The 18,210-nt window shown below is 44.9% G+C and overlaps 1 protein-coding gene across 9 annotated transcripts in view; it reads left to right on the top strand.

Annotated features, from left to right (window-relative positions):
* The window catches only part of sdk2b (sidekick cell adhesion molecule 2b), a 352,080-nt gene that overhangs the window by 233,637 nt on the left and 100,233 nt on the right, over positions 1–18,210 (top strand). The window lies entirely within an intron of this gene.

The following is an 18,210-nucleotide window of genomic DNA, read 5'->3' as shown; positions in this document are numbered from 1 at the left end:
AGCTCCGAGGTAAATCCTTCTCATCCTCTTTATTTGACACTCTTCGTGATCTCTCGTGCGCTTTATCAATTATCCTCGAGTGTGAAACATAATGTGAATGAGTGTGAAATGTGAATTTGCGGCGGTGGTGTTGGAGTGGTCATGCAGATTGTGCTTCATTGAGAGCGAGTGGTGCTGCTCAAAAAACCCCCCGTTATTATGGTGATGTCGCTGGAGTTCACCCAAATAAAGTTTGATCAGCGCAAGAGCCGATAACTCTGGCTACGCGGTTGACTAGAAACGAGGCGCTTAATGACGTTGATTAGACGTAACACCAGGCAGGGAGAATCACCCCCAGGCACGTTTTCTACATTTTCATTTAGCCTCTTATCCCATCGTGTTAATATGACTATTACACCTCAGGGCGCTCCCTGCTGTTTGGAAAAGGTGAAGAGGCCCGGCATGAGACAACAAAGATTATTGGCTTGCATATTCATAAGGCCAAATGGAAGGAAGAGTTCTGCATGTTGGTTCCTGTGTTGCGGCTCTGGTGCCAGCATCTCTTTTTTTCGGTTTGCCAAGGCTTCAGCAGCGTGGGATGGAGGAGCTGTGAGGTTATTGGCCCTCACTAACAAGGACTCACAGAAGAGGTCAATTCTTTTTCTCTTTGTACAGTTCCTATCTGTGTGTTTCTCTCTCTCTCGGAGTGTCCGCATCCATTCTACACTTTCCCAAGTGGCAAAGAATTTAAACTTGTATTGTGGGCTGCACTCGCATCCGTCTTTTAAAATTCATTTTTAAAAGCAACAGGGTTTTATTTTGCATGGAAATGCCTTTGAAGCCTGGCAATCAGAACGGTATGTACTCATCACAAGGATTATTGTATGGTTTTATAAATAAATCCCCTCAAGATTGTTGGCCTCTTTAAATTACTCAGTAGCATCTATAATATATATATATATATATATATATTGCGTGCCTTCTTCTACTACTAAAGGATTATTATAAAAATACGCTTGTCCAGGGGTGAGTATTACAGCTCCCTCCTCCAGAACCTCCACCTTCCCGTTCGGACTTGATTCTCTGTGGTTTCAGTGGAAAACTCTGGATTTTTACCAGTGCTCCCTGTTCACCCAGCATGGCCTCTGCATGCATGGCGGAGCCGCCGTCTTTGTTTTGCTCCTCTTGGTGTTTTTTTTTTTTTTTTGCCTCAATCGATCAAACCACCTGCAGCATTACACGGCAGAGAATAATCGCCTCAAACCAAAAAGGAGATGGCGGCTGTATGAATCCTTTGTCACTTGCTGATGTATATACATAGATAACTCTCTGAGGGTTTAGTGTATGGGATGAATCACGCTGGCAGGATGAGTGAAACAGAACGATAGAAGTCCACGCTGGCGCAGCAGTGCATTCCAGCCAAAGATGGCGGCAGATCTGTAAAGCATAGCCGGCGTATTGAATTTTTCTCTCTAAGCTTCAGGAGCCTATTGGTTTTAAACGTTATCTCCAAAAGCAGAATCTGCCTCATTCTGTGCCCGTGAGCAAACGGAAAGGAGGAGAAATGTATTACTAAATTGGCATTATCAAAAAAAAAAATGAGGTTTACAAATGGAAGCCATCTCTGTTGTACGTTACCCCACCGGACAGAGTTAATAGCCGGACTGAGCGCCTGAGCCAGAAGTTAATGCACTTGCATGTTCTGAGTTGCACTGAGGAACAGCAAAGCCGAAGGAGAAGAGGATTAACAAGAATGTGTGGTGTTTCTGACGGGTTCTTAGCCGGCGCCGGAGCTTTGAGCTAGACCCATGGACGGTGTAGAGTGAAGGGGGGGATTTTCAGGACATCCGCTTTGTCGAAGTGAAACAGACCGAAATGTGCTCTAAGCTTACCGGAGCTCCCGAGAACAGAGAGTGGGCTTACCATCCACTGAGACAAGTCGCTCCTGTTTCTCCTCTCCTTTTAATGCCCCCCCCCATTAGCTACATTGCCCTTGTTTAATTATTAACATTTCACCATTTGTGAATTAAGTTGTCAAAGGGCATTTTAAGAGATTTGGTCCATCGCTGCCCTTTTTTAAAAAGCCGGCTACCGAGAAGCGTTTGCATGTGGTGAGCCATGCTGATTCCACTGAACTGTGTGCAGCGGTTTGTCCCTGTTTATGGTGTTTCTCTTGACGGGGCTGTCCTTGGCTCGGCTCTGAGATTCCTAAGGACACCATCTCTACAATCTACTGACCACAATGAGGCCTTTTGGGAGAGAAGGGAAGAAGAGGAAGGTCATGAAAGAAGTCGAGCGAAGAAACAATGACGGGAGATTATAGATACGGAAGCTCGAGGAGCACAGAGATACTGACAGTTGAGAAAATACAAAAAGAGTTTTGTGTAACCCTCTTGCGGTATCTCTCCACTGAGTTTTTGCCTCTGACACGATACAGTAGAGGTGAATGAGAGTTTGTTTTCGAGGCCTCACTGTAGACTATTTTAAATGGAAATGCTTCCCACTGAAATCCTATGTAAACTGCTGACAGTTGGACCGCATCGACTCAGGCTTTTCCACGCCTGTGCTGACCTGGTTTGCTTCAGTTTCGGCTCGGCACGTCAGCCTAGTGCAGCGAGGATTTGAATTTCCGTTACAACAGGGCTTCCTGCTTGATCTTTCACAATGCAAGTCCCCCTGCTACCTGGTATATACATGCTTTTCTTAGGAAGCTGAAACATCAGGAAACGTTGGGGTTTTCAACACCAGTAAGTTAACACAATTTCCTTAACAGCTAAAAGCGAACATGATCAAAAAGTAATATAAAGCAGATGTCAGGAAGTAGAAACATGGACGCAGGGGAGAGAAGCCAAAGAGATTCAGCTAGAAGCTACAGAAATACTGAGAACTGAACACACAAAGACTTTTGAAGACATCGTTTCCCTCTGATCTCCTGCATAGGCATGAGTTGAGTCTTATAAAAGGGAGAAGGGGGAGAAGCGGGGTTGTCAACGGTTGATCGTGGTCGCAAGATGTCACCGCAGCCCATTTGGAGGCCGGGTTTGATAAGGTCCATCTCAGAACAACTCTGGGAATGGAAGAGCAAATCAGCGTGGCACAATTTGAAGTGATGCTGCAAAAAGTGCCAGTGGAAAAACCTCATATGTCCCCAAGAACCCATGTCACCAGGGTCTTACGTTCACAAGGTCCTTCTCTGCCAGGACCTACGTTTCTAGGGTCCATGTTCAGTAACTGTCAACATGTGTTCAGGTCAAACAACACCTAGAACCTACTTTACAAGTTCCTGTCTTTCATAGGCATCTCAAACCTTCAGCATGTACAACTGAAACTAGATGCTCCTGGAGTTGAAGGAAAAGGTCATCATCTTGGAAAATATGTTGAGTCGTTTTCTCGAGAACTGTTGGATGAGAAGATTGTTAGCATTGTCATGCCTGAGCGCTAAACATAATGCTAGAGCCAGCAGGCGATGCTAAGCTAAGCTAGGCACCAAGCCAATAAACAGTTCCATCTCCTAAGTCCTTGTAAAGCCACGACTTGTTGCTTTTGTTTATGGACAGAACAAATACAATATGAAGCGTTTGTGTGTGTGAGCCCGGCTCGCTGTTTCTCCAGCTGGCTTTAGCTTCATATTTAGCATACAGACGTGAAGCGGCGGTGTCGATGTTCCTGCGTAACTCATATGAGAAGAAGTGAACGTTGGAAGCCCGTCGAACGTTTGCAAAAGAACTTTACCACCTCATTAATCAGAGCCTGTCGGGTTGTGATGACTTGTGAATGGTGAGACCTTGGGGAGACCTTGAACAAAACACTCGTTTCACTCCCTTCGTCTCATTCCTCCTGCAAACCGCTTTCCCTCTAACTTCATACCCGCAGTCTATAAAAGGCAGGAGAAGGACTGAATCATAGTGCTGCTGGTTTTTCGGACCCTGAGGTTCAGATAAACAGTGAAACAATAGCCTGGCCTAGAAAGTTGTCACCGGAGATAAACATAGCGGGAGAGTGAGATATGGTATGCCCCAGCAGGACAGGCCTCCGCTGTGTGTGACAACATTTATGTGTGTGTGTTTGCACTTCGTGATGGAAGGGACGGGCCACTACAGAGCGTCTCCATCTGGAAACACTCTGTTTTGGTCTGCTGTTTCAACTTGAGATGTGTAGGCTGTCTAAATAGTCGCATAACCAAAAAGAGGCAGACAAGCGCATATTCATACACACAGAAAGACCCACACAGAGACGCACTGTACACACAGACGGATTTTGTTTCCCTTTTGTCGTCTGGAGGACCTACAGATGGACAAGCGTGATCGAACGGAGCAGCTCAGCTCTTAAAATAGATCGGCTGAAAAGACTCGGGAGGGCCGCGGGGAGACGAGACATCTGCAGATAAGAGACGAGGAAGGGAGGGAGACGGAGCGGCAAGACAGTCAAGTCCATTTTACCTGGAAGCTCGGGAGGAGGCGCGTTACGTTGCCTTCTGAGAGGCAGGAGCGCCCGACTGAAGAGAGGCTGGGGAGGGATAATTTGAGTCTGAGCTGTATGTGTGTATGTGTCAGACTGTGATGTCTGTCTGCTGCTGTGCTGGAAGGAAATAGTTTGGATCAGGAGCTTTGGCAGTAATGTGGCTAAGTGGTTGTCTAGTCGTCTTCCGTGGAAAGCGTTTCAGTCCGTCACACGCACTCACCGAAATACCTAATACACACACGCGCGTCAGTGTATTCCACTACTGCCATTGCTTATGTACTTTTTTGCAGCTATCAGTGAGGATGGAGGGTTGATGATAGTTTGGATCTCATTAAGGATGTAAATACAGTCTGTTGTAGTGCTCATGCCCCTAAAGCACACCCTACTTTATCATCTATTCTACTGTAAACAGGACTGAATATTTTAAAAAATGAACATCATGCTGTACTGAAGACGACTTAAAACTAGCAACTGAGACCGTAAACTCAACTCGATTCTTCCCATGCAGGTCATTAGAACAAAACAAAATATATATGTGTATATGTAATCTTCATGTTCTCTCTGAATCCAGACCGTCTTCATATGTTTCTAGGATCATTTCAGACCTTTTTTTAATGAATGTATGTATCGACGGTGACATTCTGATTGGAACTTCGCCGTTTGACAATCACATGCGAGCAAAGACTCGAGCGAAGTACTGGTAGGTCCAGGTACATTTGCGTTCATGTCGACGTTTTCCCTCCTAAAGCGGTGTCATAACTGATATCGGGCCGCGTCCTTCAAGACTGAGAAACATCCGCTCTCACATTGACTACCTTCATCCATCAAAATGGGCGATTGTCGACCACGATCAATCCAGCCGTCCATGCCTCTCGCTGTCAGTGCAGGAGCGCTCTGTTTTGAAGACGCCGCAGTAATAGCAGGGAGCGACGCACACATATGGCAACAGATAAGTTCGGACAGGTAAGCAGACAGGCACATATCACATGTGCACGTCACACATGCTGACACATTATCATGCATATATGCACACCGACAACAGCGCACAAGCAACGTATATCACATCTGTTCCTGTACGCCGTGAACTCACCTCGCAGACATCCGCTCAGGCACACATGGAATCACATAGAGAGAGTAATCCTGCAAATGGTGTGGAGCTGTAATAACTTTGCTGACAGTAATAGCTGATCTCGCTCCCTGTGCAGCGGGGTTAAATCGGAGGCTTAAACTAACACACAATGGCTCTCCACAGAACCTCGAAGCCCTGAGCCTTCGTCTTACACAAAACACACTCACACAGTCGGACCTTTCGCATCCTCGCGCAGTCAGTCAGCCGGCGCTCCGCCACAGTCCATTAAATGAGCATTAATGCTACTTTCCCCTACAAGCCTCACCTAGTCCATTAGCATTTTCTCCTCGTCGACCTCCCCCTCACATGGACTTCGGTTCCGCTCTGCGTCCGTCCATCCACCGGATCAGAGACCCTGACCTTTCCCTCCCTAACTGGAGATGAGACACATAATTTATCCATTTATTTATCTGTACTGGACGGATGAGAGGACGATTCATTTAGACACCCGGGCTCCCAAACACTTCACTAAATATCATATACTCTTGTTTCCCTCCTCCTTCACAGCGTGATTAATTCTATTTAAAAGGAAAACGAGTGTTAGAAGCGTCACACTGGACAGCGTGTCATTTATTGTGATTGTTATGGACATTATTAGTGTGACCAGGCCATTACAATTATTATAATTGTTACTATTTTGATTATGCCTATGAAAGGAGCTGCGGTGGGCATCTATTGATCCACGCTGTTTCACAGTGGGGAGACATTTTCCACGACACAGGGTCTTATGACAGTACTGTTTTGTCCTTGGCTGACATAATGGCTCTTGCTTTTTTTCTTTTTTTTTCCATCACCTCTTTTCTCTTTCTGCATTGTGTTGCTGCACCTTACACCTTGAGGTGCGGGGACTTAGAAAACAATATTTGAAGGGCTTTTTTTTCATTCTTCCCGTCTTTTGTGCGAGTGTGTGTGTGCATTAGTGCCTTGTCTGAGTGTAATTGGACATTGAGTTTGGTGTAATTGTGGACTTTTGACACAGGGGGATTAGTTCTGCCGTGTCGCCCTGATGTTTCATTTAGCAGGATTGATGAGAACGCTTCTCGCATTGAGACGGGCTCGGCTTAGACAGTGCAGTCGTTTGCTGTGGAGACACCTGTGGATACTCAGCACTTTGGCAATAAACTGCGGTCAATAAAGCAAAACAAATCAGATCATTTCAAATGTATTTGCATCACTCAGTGCACACAAATACCACATAAAAATCCAGCTAGAATGGCACTCAGTAGGGCACATACATCTGCCAAGACCAGTCAGTCCTCTTTAGATCAGTCAGGTTGGATCCAACATGAAACTGGACTGGCCTCTAAATCACTCTAAATTATAAGTACAATAAATGATTAGCCATCATTTAAACTCACCTGATCAACAGCCAAACCAGTAGGAATAACAAAACAGTGCAGATGGAATTATTGGCATCACCGTAACATGGAAGATTAATCGATTTTTATTAGGATCCACATCAGATGACCTTAATAAGGCAGTTTGTCCATCAAGATCCACGCTTCCCTGACAAATGAACAACAGAGTTGGTTAATGAGGTTTACTCTGGGCTGAGATCAGTTCTCCATCCAAGTTCCGTGTAAATCCATTCAGTTGTCTTTGTTGTAATCCTGCTGACAAACCAACCAACAGACAAACAAACATTACCTCCTCTGCAGAGGTAATTATCTTTGTAGCTGATGTCTCGTCTGAGCTGCAGCCGTGGACAAACGTGCGCTGCTCCTTTGCCTGCTAAACAAACTCATCCACATTATATAAAGGAGCCGTTCAACATTTTTAGAGAAAGTTACCTGGGATGTTGTAGTGATATATGCATGCTAAATATGAAGCTTTGAGATTTTTACAACGAGTTACAATCTGGGCCTATTTTTTGGTGGTTTAAGCACGTGAAACCACAGCTCGTCATTTCTAAATGTCAGGTTTTGTATCTGTCTCAACAAACATGGTAGAATTGTTTATTAATGAGCATTACAGGTCCTGTTACACCTGTCTATCCATTTCCCTTGGCATCCAGCCATTATGCTAAGCTAAGCTAATTGTCTGCTATAACCTTCAATAAGAAAGTGGAACAGCTTACATTTCTCAAATTTCAAACTACTGCTCACCGTAACACCACTGCTGACAAAACACAGTCAGGTTTTTTGGCTTTGAAGCTGAAGCTAAAAGCGTAAGTTCACTTACATGAGGTCTCGTTGCTCCTGCCAGCTCAGCTGTCAATCAAACCCGTACATTGATCCGCCTACTCAGATGTTAAGATGCTAAAGTGCCTGATTTCTGATGTATCTCCAAAAACCATTGCCAAATGTAGATTTGGCATCGGCCACTGCTGTTGACTAAAAGTAAAACATGACTTGTGATTTCTGACTTAAAGCTCTTCATAAATGTTTCAAGCCTGATTGATTATCTCCAAATGTGAAAGGTAATGAAGAGGTTTCAGAACTTTTTCAGCTTATGTTTTTTCATGACCTTCCCGTGTCAATAAATATCGACTGAAAGTTTGCAGAGAGTGGCTTCTCATAAACACGTTAAAACATCTTTCAAGTTTTTGACATGAAAGCCGATGCTCCTTTTTTTTTTTTTAAATTTCTTTTCACTGCTGAACCTCTGCAGACCTCTCACCTCCAGCACCCCAGTGCCCTTTTCCTTCTATCCGACACCCTCGCTCCTCGTCTTTACGTCCCTCCTCCGGATAAAACATCGCCTACTTTGACACACTAAACACAATGCAAAGTTAAAAGAGCACCCGAGGAAACACAGAGCAAGACAAAGCGCTGAAGGGAACTTGTGCTCTGACTGAAGAGCCCCCAGCTGTGGCTGTCAACCTTCTCCTGGTGAGAGTTTGACCTATTCTGCTTCACTTGGATGTATCACATCTGAATACAATGGCTCCAATTGAGTGTTGCCCGTCTGAGGCGAGATCAAAACATTCTCCGTGCCTACCTCAGTCGGATCTTTGTTAACACTGCCGAGCTGCGAGAGCTGATTTTCTTTTTCTGAGGTGAAGAAGTACGTGAGAGTGAAGTAGCGATAGAGGAGGGAGGCGGCAGGAGCAGTGGACAGAGTGTTTATTTCTGAACAGTGATGCTTTGATCCGGCAAAAACATAAATATTGATTGCAGTCCCAGTCCCAGTCCAGAGGAGATCATGGAGGCCAATAACATCTTTGAACTGTGAGCAGTGCTGGCTCGGGCCTCTAGAGGGCCTCAGGCAAGATTTTTATTCTCAACTCCTTCCCTAAAATCACATCTTTTATGTTTAAGCTGAGTGATGCTCTCTGCCTTTGGACTATTGCATGGTGATATTTATCCTGGCTAGAAATAAGAATACTGTCTTCCTAAGACCTATTTCCAAATTCCCAAAAGCATAATGTTCTTTTTTTTTTTTTTTTTTTTCTCCTCCAAAATTTTCTTTGACTTCATTCTGATGTCGTTCTCAATTTTCAAGCCCTCTTATCAACAAAAGAGAGGCTGGATTATCATCTTCCATCTGCCCGAGATTCACACTCCATGGGCTACAAAGTCCATTATCCTAGATGGGTGATTAGTGTGAAACTGACTCCCCTTTGTGGTGTACCAGTGTGGTGTGTTGTGGTGGTTTGCTGGGTCTATTGAGCTTAATGCTGCTAGGAAGAGGCGTGCATCATCCGGCGTACAGTAACAGCACTTCACACCAGTCGACAGGCGGCTGTAGCCCGGAGTCACAGTTCTTGATGTAGATGAAGTGTGTCTCTGCCAGTATTCTACTTCAAGTTTGTAAAAGTAAAATTTGAAACATCTGCCGTCAAGAGTGATCGTATCCACATCTGGAGGGAGGCTGGACGAGTGTGGAGATGCTACGCAGAGCAGACCCTGTCACGGAGGGTCACGACCCGAGCTGTTTAATGGAACAGAACAAGCTCTCTGACAGTGTGGACTTCCGTTACGACAAACCTACATGCTGATCAACCCTCCCAGCATCGGTGCGCTGTGTTTTCTCAGTCCCTGCTCTTTCATACCCAAGGCTGTCACATCTTATTCTCCAGAAGAAAAAGGAAGCAAACAGCCCCGTCTTCAACTTTTCATATGGCCCCGGGCTACACTAGATACGCCAGCAGATACCCAAACACCAAGGAAGCCTTGGGTCTCTGATTTCCCCGAGGCTCTTATTTTGTAAAACAAAGACGGCACCGTGTTTTCTCTACAGCTGATTTACAGACTCGTTGATGAAGAGTCAGACTCTTCTTGGGTTGAATCGACCCAGACGTGCAGGAGCTGAACACAGTGACCTCTGACCTCCTCTCAAAGAGTCTCTTTTGCGTAAACTGAGGTTAAGGACGGGCGCAGCGGTCGCGCTCCTTAACCCAGCCGACAGCACGAACCTTCAGCCAGCCTCCCTCACATAACAACAGCCGAACCAGGAAACACAATATCCTCTGTGATACCATTCAGAGGACCTGTGGATTATAGTACATCGCTGGATTAGGGCCACCTCCCTCCGCGACATCTGCTTTACTATAAAGGCTCATGGAGATTATAGGAGAAACCACATGCTCTGTTACAAACACATGGGCGCGAGATGTAATCTCATCAAGTGATTAGAATCTGTGTTCTGTCTGGACACAAACTGAAAGGGCAGAACAAAGAGGCAGAAGAGGAAACGCTGCACAGACTGTTACGTTTCTTTGGAAAACAGGGGCCAGCCTGTGTTTATGTTTTGTTTTTCTTGAGGAAAAAAAAGGGGGAATGCCAGTAAGGTGTCACCCAAATCACAAAAACCCTGGTGGCATTGAGACACAAAGATAGTTTTGGACTTCTCAGAATTTCAGAATATCTCTGAAACTCTTTTGCTGCAATAAAGCTAAATAACATTTCATTCTTGTATTCAGTGGGATTCAGTTACGAGAAAAAAACATTTATCAAATAGTTTTGATAATGGTACGTATTAAAAAGAGATCAAACCAAGAAGTAAAACTCTTTGTATTGCAAGGTAAATATGTGGAGGTCGTGTACAAATAGATTGAGTGATTTTTCTTTTCCTCCCTTGCAGACATTGTGCCTTCATGAACATCAGTGTTTGGTTCCATCGCTTTTCTGGTTTGTTCGCATAGTTCAGATCTTCTTGTCAATGGAGTTATACGAAGTTTGGATACAGATATAAGAGGACACTGAATACCAGGATGTCTGGGATTCGCTTGAAAAGTAGACTGCGGATGCTTTCAAGATCGATCGTGATCCGCTGTGGCTGCATGTGCTGGTGTCTGACGGTCCTTTATAGAGAGCATAACACAATTGCTACAGGTTTGCTGATGTCTCTGTAGCAGCCAGCTAGCTAACGTCACAGTGTTATTGCTGATTTGTGCATCAATCTCACACATTTTGACGTATTGGAGCGAAGGTGCTGCACTCAGTACCACTCCTCTAATATCAGCGCAGACAGAAATAGCACAGCTGTAGCGGCCAGGTAACGAGACAAAAAGCAAAGAGACAGTGGGCTTTGACGACTACTGATGACGACTGAGGGTCTTGACAGAGGGGGGATTTCAACCACCAACTCTTGTGACTTGAAAATGAGGGTTCTGGGTAAAAATTGGAAATACCGCAGCTGGACTCTCTCCCTCCATCTCTCCAGCTGATGTGTAATTGCTCCGGTCAACCCTCCTTTCTCGATTACAATGGTATATATATATTTACGGGAAAAAAAACCACAAGCACAAACACACACACCAGCCCCCTTAAACACACAGCGACATGTAAGCAGACACAGCGAACACTCCCCACCATCCACTACTAATTAGGTGCTAATTATCGAGGCAAGTGTAAACAATCTCAGCAGATGGCAAAAACCGTGGCATTAGCACTAATGACCTTGAGCAGTGTGAAACCCGAGGCTTCCGTTCAGGAGCAGCCTCCCTCGTTATGATATGCTGCATTATCATTAAAAGCCACACACGCGCACGCTCGAGCACGCACACACGCACACACACCCACACACACACCAAAACCAAGGTTACCGAACCAGTTGTAATTAAGCCCCAAATATTGATTTGTTGCGTTTCACAGAGCGACTTTCACTTCAGAGTATTTTCAGTTTGGCATGTAGAGTATTTAAAGGTCATTTTTGGGGTGTTTTGTAAATGTGTAATTTATCAGCGACCGCTCTCATAAACATAGTTACGTATGTTGTTTTAGTTACGTGCATTCACTGTAGGGCTTTTCTGTCCCGGCCGCCTGCTTTGACTTGCAGATTTTTGTCTTTGTTTGTTTTGTTGGCTCGGTATCTGGACGTGGAGTGGGTGAAACAAGTACTCGCGAGCATTGTTGAGCATTTACCAGAGTGCACGTATACTGCTCTTAACCACTGTAATTATGCATGAGTGTGTTTATCATCTCATGCTACACAATACACCCAGTGTGCTAATGGTGTGCTAATGTTTCCTCATCTTGTTCAAATACGGCCTTTTTTTTGAAAGATATGAACAAGCTCAGTGAGCCTCACGCAGGGACGCTGCAGAGGACAGAAAATGATTTTTGGAGCTCTGTATCAAAGCAAAGTTGTATCTGATATCTTTATATTTTATTCATGGTCTCATGTATTTAGACATTCAGACATTTCAGGCATCTGTGAGTGTTTGCAGTACACAACTGAGCCGAGTCCAACATGGTGTATATAACACGCTTACAAAAAGAATCATCTTGAACTGACATGATATGAAGAAGAAATTCGAAATTATAGCCGAGGTTTTAAAATCACAAATATAAAAATTCTCCTCCGAATTTTCCTTCTATTTATTATTATTCATTGTTCATGACAAGGTGAGTTTATTTATGCAGCAACAATCAGGCACGAGGGTAATTAAGAAATTATTAGAATTGCGTTCAATAGACAGCCAGAAACAAAAGCAAGCAATTAAAGAAGTGACAGATTTAAATGACGGTATGTGACTTATTGAAAAGGAACGTTTAAAGCCCAGATTCAAATGAGCTGACCGTCTGAGTAAACCTCAGGTATGTTTGCTTAAACGTCGGGTACAGCTGAGTAAACGTGTCCCAGGCGACCTGAGGGGTCCGGATGCTTCGTGACGTTCGAGTAGATCAGAGAAGTATCAGACACGAGAATGATAAGATCATAAAATATATCCCTGCGTGGGTTAAATAAGGTGGATAGATCTTAGAGCTGAAGAAGGGACAAATGAAAAGGTTCTCTTTGATTGAGCGAATGTATTTCCGGCCCGGCGACCGCCTGCGTTGATTGTTTATAAAGGAGGAAACACAAAAAGCAAATTCACTTTGGGGGACGCGCAATGTATCTTATTGGCACAACATTGGGAACTTTCAGGCAAATATTAGTTTTCTAGATAAAATTATAGCCGATAAACTGAGCCAATAACAGGAAGCCAAATTGCTCTCAGTGACTGAACGAGATAAGCCCGCACAGCAGGTGGTGGTTTGCATCTTTAAAGTTTGTTTGGAAACTGCCAGTAAACATAGAGGAGAAGAAGAAGAAGAAGAAGAAGGTTATTGCATTCAGAGAGGTTTTTTTTACAGCTTCAAAAGGAAAACAACACGGTTGCAATGTTAAAATCCATGTTTCACGAGGGTCCAGAGAGACAACCAATCTTATTAGAGCTGTCGAATATTAATTCATCCATCTTCGCTCCGTACATCAGAACCTTTTGTATCCTCAGGTGTGAATAATCTCTAGGTTATAATTTAAGATATTCAGTTGCAGTGAAAGCAAAAATCTTGCTGTGAAAAAAAAGGGGAATTTACTCAGGTGCTGGTCTTCAGTGCAGCTTCCAGGTACTTTACTTTATGCTCTCCATGATTTGATAACTTTGGTTACTAGTTACTTTGCTAACACGTCACAGTTCGCAGCCTATACACACTGAATAATATAAATCTACAGTCAGATCTTGTTGCAGGCGAGACGTTGCGTGAGAGGATGATGTTGCACTCTTCCAAATATCGGCCCCGATAATCAGCCAGGCCAATAATCGGCCTATCCCTCAAACAGAGGAGCGGATGTGCACAACCTCCATCCCTCATTAACTGGTTTACAGCCTCCACGAGAGAGTGAGAGTGTGGAGGACGAACATGCATGGACTGGAATTATACATGAGGTTGAGCCAATGAGAGAACATCAAATTAAGAAATATTTAATAAGAACGCTGCTGCTCTTAGAATATCATCACTGTTGTCGGATTCGATTTCTCCATCGTTGTCTCTGCCTGCTCTCATTTCCAAAGACGCATGACATTAACAGTATCCAACAACCCCTGAACGCACCGTGATGTACGCTCATTTGAATCCACTCTTTGCTGAGTGTGTACTGCTCTATGCACAAGAGGCTTCACGACACGGAGAACACCATAATGGAACATGCTGAACACCTCCTGTAGTATTGTAGTCTGGGAGGATCCTGATGTTCTTCCAGTCTCCTCCTCGCAGGCCCGAGATGACTAATGAACGCTTCCGCCCCACTTGCATCGGCACCTCGGCGCCGAGCTCGACGCGCTCGTTCAAATCGGCTCCAGAAGTGCCTGTCTTCTGCCGTCTCTCATCTTTATCAGTGTAAAGTACAGTTTGACATTCCTCGCCACGCCTGCTTGAAATGGCGCTGTCATAACACACACGCTCACGCTCATTGTAGCACATCCACACCCACCCACAAAGACATCTTCAGAACTATGCTTCGATGAGTGGGAGTCCGCGGATCCTTTTTGAGCTTTATGTTTCTATTCCTATCCCTCCTCGTCCAGAATTGTAATACTTGTACCAAGAAAAGGGGCATCATTTTCCATCTTTAGGCTAAACTGATGGATTCAGCTGTGGCGACGTGTTTGAAAGCTGTGACTGTGCCCTCTGTGGTGCCGATCCAGTGGACAAAAAGTGTTGATTTGTTTTTTTGTTTTTTTTGTCCGCACCCGTGTCCTTCAAACATCCCGAGTCCACCTCTGCCGTCCCACTGGGCTCCTGTCTTTGAGTCCTGCTCGCTCTCCCGCCTAACTGAGTTAACAAAATCAAAAGAGGGAATTTGGAGATGGGTGGGAGTTGGTCACGGAAAAAAAAAAAAAAAGAACAAAGTGATGGAGTGAAAGGGAGGAGAGCAGAGGGGGAGCACAAAGAAGGCGGAAAGCGAGGAGGCTGCATTGTGTGACCCCCATCGGGGACATAAATGGCAAAGGCAAGCGGCTTCTGCCGTCTTGCTTTTGAAGGACCTTAGCCCTTCATCTCATCCCGCCCGCCCAGCTTGGCAAAGGCCATTCTGCCCTTTTTCTTACAATGACAGCGCTCTTCCTTTTCCAGAACAATGCATCATAGGGCTGTGTTTGGCTCTGATCTGCATTATAAAAGAAGCCTGATGCGGCAGGTAAGAATAGGACGGGGTGGGCTTCATTGCAGCAAGGACGCCACAGCCGCGGTTCTCTTGCTGTCAGAGGCGTGCAGACAGGCAGAGGGCACGGCGAGAGAGAGAGCTCGTCCTTCACAGAGTTTTAGATTGGAGCCGGAGAATGACTTTAATTGGCCTTGGAGCTGTAAATGACAATGGAAAATAACGAGGAAACATGGTAATTTAAGCACTCACAAGTGATCAAAAATTGGAACAAATGAGGGGGGAAAAATGCAAATTAATGAACAGCTAAGAATTTTCCCCAGAATAATTTGGCAAAATATACCAGAGAAGTGATTTTTTATTTTTTTTGGTATTCAGTCCAGTTAGTTACAGCTTTACTCCCATGTTCCAAGTTTTGACCCTCGTCTCTGTCTGTAGTGATAAGACTACACTCATAGGGATGCAAAAAGATGGAGCATGAGCACCTCCAAAAAAACTGTTGTGGGATAATTATTTTATTTTTTTTTTTCTCGATCAGATAAAAGCTTGCACACACTTGGATCTCACCCTTGTGATGTCACCACATTCCCCAGTTACTTTAACTATCCTTTAAAGAAGCGATGCGTGACTTTGGCATGAATAGAGCCTTTTAACAGTTGTTTAAACATTTGAGCCACAGTGTTAAAGATGCAGCACAATACATACATTATTTCACACACAATAGCGCACCGCCGATTCTTGAGCTCCAGCTGCTGCCAGACTCAAGGACTCCCAAGTTTCTCAAGACACTTGGCTACTGTTCCCTCAAGCACCCGCTTTTTATCCTTTTTGACTGAACCTTCTGTTTCCTGAGCTCCGGTCATCACGGCGTACGATACAGGTAATACAGGCACAAAGAGCACTTTATGCACTGTGAAAATAGTCTTTATTCTTCACAAACTGATGTGCTGTTGTGATATGTTGGTGAATGCATGTTGGTCCACACTAGATCTGTGACTGCATGAGGTGGGAAAGAAAGAAAGGAAGACGGAAAGAAAAGGAGTGTGTCTCGTCAGTGCCGCGTTGGGAGAACGGAGAGCCATCTGGTACGTGTGTGGACCGCGTGTTCGGGAAAAAAAGAAACGGAGTGTGTGCTCTAACACGACAGTGTCGTGCAGATAGTGAATGTGCGTGCACGTACACAGCGTATGTCCGTGCATGTTCAACTGCGGGTGCTCATATGTAGGAGGTTGTGAAAAGACAGCTGATAGGATGTCAATCACAGGTGTCTCGGCGGTGCTGCCGGTGAGGGATGGCTCCGACCTTCAGCGGCGACAAGGGAGCAAGGCAGCACAATTACACCACACTCCCGCTCTCGCTCTCCGCCTTCCTGCTGCCGCTCACAGACGACAGGCCACGCCCACCTCGTTTCAATACCCAGAGTTCAATGTCGCCTGACGGGTGTGTGTATCGTTTCAAGACAGGGCACAAACAGGACACGGCACCCGCCTTCATCTGTGACTGTGGGATGGGAGGTTTAGTTTCCTTTAGTTCCTGTCTCTTTAAGGCCCCTCCGCCTGAATACCCCTGATTGGTCAACTCACACAGGCCCGAGCCAGCACCGCTCTGTGTGTCTCTGGTCGGCTCTGTTGGTGTTTCCAGCTTCCAATTAGCTTCACTTCTCACGTGAGTGTAGGCATAGATTATACGAATGTGTGACACGGTGATGTAGCTAGTTCTGGAGTTAATGGTTGGACTGTTGACGAGCTCTCACATGCACAAGAACTTCTTTAACAGACTGTAGCAAAACGTTATGAACTGCTAAACATAACATCATTATATGTTTAGTGTGCTGCTGTCCTGTGAACTCAGAAAAACAGCCTGTTTTCAGCCTTGGGATGATGTGTAGCGATTCTAGCTCATCCAAGAGGGTTTTAAATAGTTTAAAGCTGCTGTAAGCAGTATTTTAAAAATTAAAGTTAAATTGCTCCATATCCCAATAGTTATCACTGTTATGGAAGTGTTTGGTCAGTGACCCTTGTCTCTCTCTCTCCACCCTGCCTCATGCAGTAAAAGAGAAAAGACATTTTCAGGTATCCGTGACCATTTTATCCAATCAGGCGAGAGAGCTTCATAATAAAGCGGTCCTGTCTGCTCGTTAACCTGCAGAGAGCAGGATCCTCCTGTTGGCTGCTACCTCTGGTGAATACAGGGACAGGGAGTTAGCTAAAAAAATGACTTCAAGCAGCTTTAATTAGCTTTAAAAGTATGCAAGCTCGAGTAGAGTAGCAAGTAGCGAGTGACTAAAGCTGTCGAACCAAACAAAAAGGTGAGAAAACTTTATATTTCCATGTGAGACTTCAACAAGTTCATAGTATGTTCTGGTATCTAGTATGTTCTTCCACCACTGCCTGCCGGATCCATTTTAAGCATCGCTGCACCGGCATTTATTAAGGCAGGAAAAGCACAGGTGGAATTACTAACATTACCAATAATCAGCTCCATTAGTTTCTTAAGTCATGGCGACGAGCCAGCACACACAACTCAAGGACCTCGTGTAAGTGGAAGCCCACACTAATGTCATTATATACAACTGTGCTTTTCATTCCGTGACATTAAAAAGGTCTATTCTGAGCTTTTCTCAGCAATTAACTACATTAGTGTAGTGTGATCACAAACAAGAGCACCAGTGAGCAGAGCTGAGAAAAATAAAGGGAAGGTGCTTCTGGTCTTAAAAGCTGTGAGTGAAAAATGGAAGACCGACGTGAAAGGGTGAGGTGGAAGGATAGTTGTGGAGAGGAGAGAAGGAGCGGCAAACAAATGGAGCGAGGGCAACAGGTCACTTATAAAAGAAAATGGAGGGTGAGCCCCGGGATGGGTAAAGGACGGGTGAAGCCCTGCATTGCACAGCGAGGGTGTGATCCTCGCGGAGACAGTGATGAGTGCGGGAGCTCTGATGGATGGGCCAACCTCGGCCCTCTTTGCGGTGTCATTAGGCAGAGAGGTGTGCAGGACTTGTCTGAATGCAGCGTGTGGTGCCACTGCCCATTCATCACCGCGCTGCTGAAGCCATCATGAAGAAGTTCAATTGTGGTGTGTGTGTGTGTGTGTGTGTGTGTGTATTCCCAAGATATGGGAGGTGAGGATTTCGATGCTCACAATCTATACGTTGTAACCTCCTGCAGGAGGCTTTGATTAATTTTCCCGTGGCGTGTGTGCACAATAAGAAGACTTTTGATTAAAGGAGACCTGTTGTGCTTTTTTTTGTTCTTGTTAGATGTTTATGTGCATGTAAAAGGTCTTGAAGCTCCTTTCTCCCACAGAAAACACTGCTCCTGAAACGCCTCGTC

Source organism: Acanthopagrus latus, chromosome 20 (genome assembly GCF_904848185.1).
Source record: "Acanthopagrus latus isolate v.2019 chromosome 20, fAcaLat1.1, whole genome shotgun sequence".
NCBI classification, from domain to species: Eukaryota; Metazoa; Chordata; class Actinopteri; order Spariformes; family Sparidae; genus Acanthopagrus; species Acanthopagrus latus.
The sequence above is the reverse complement of the archived record's forward strand: the minus strand, read 5'-3'. Positions and strand labels throughout refer to the sequence as shown.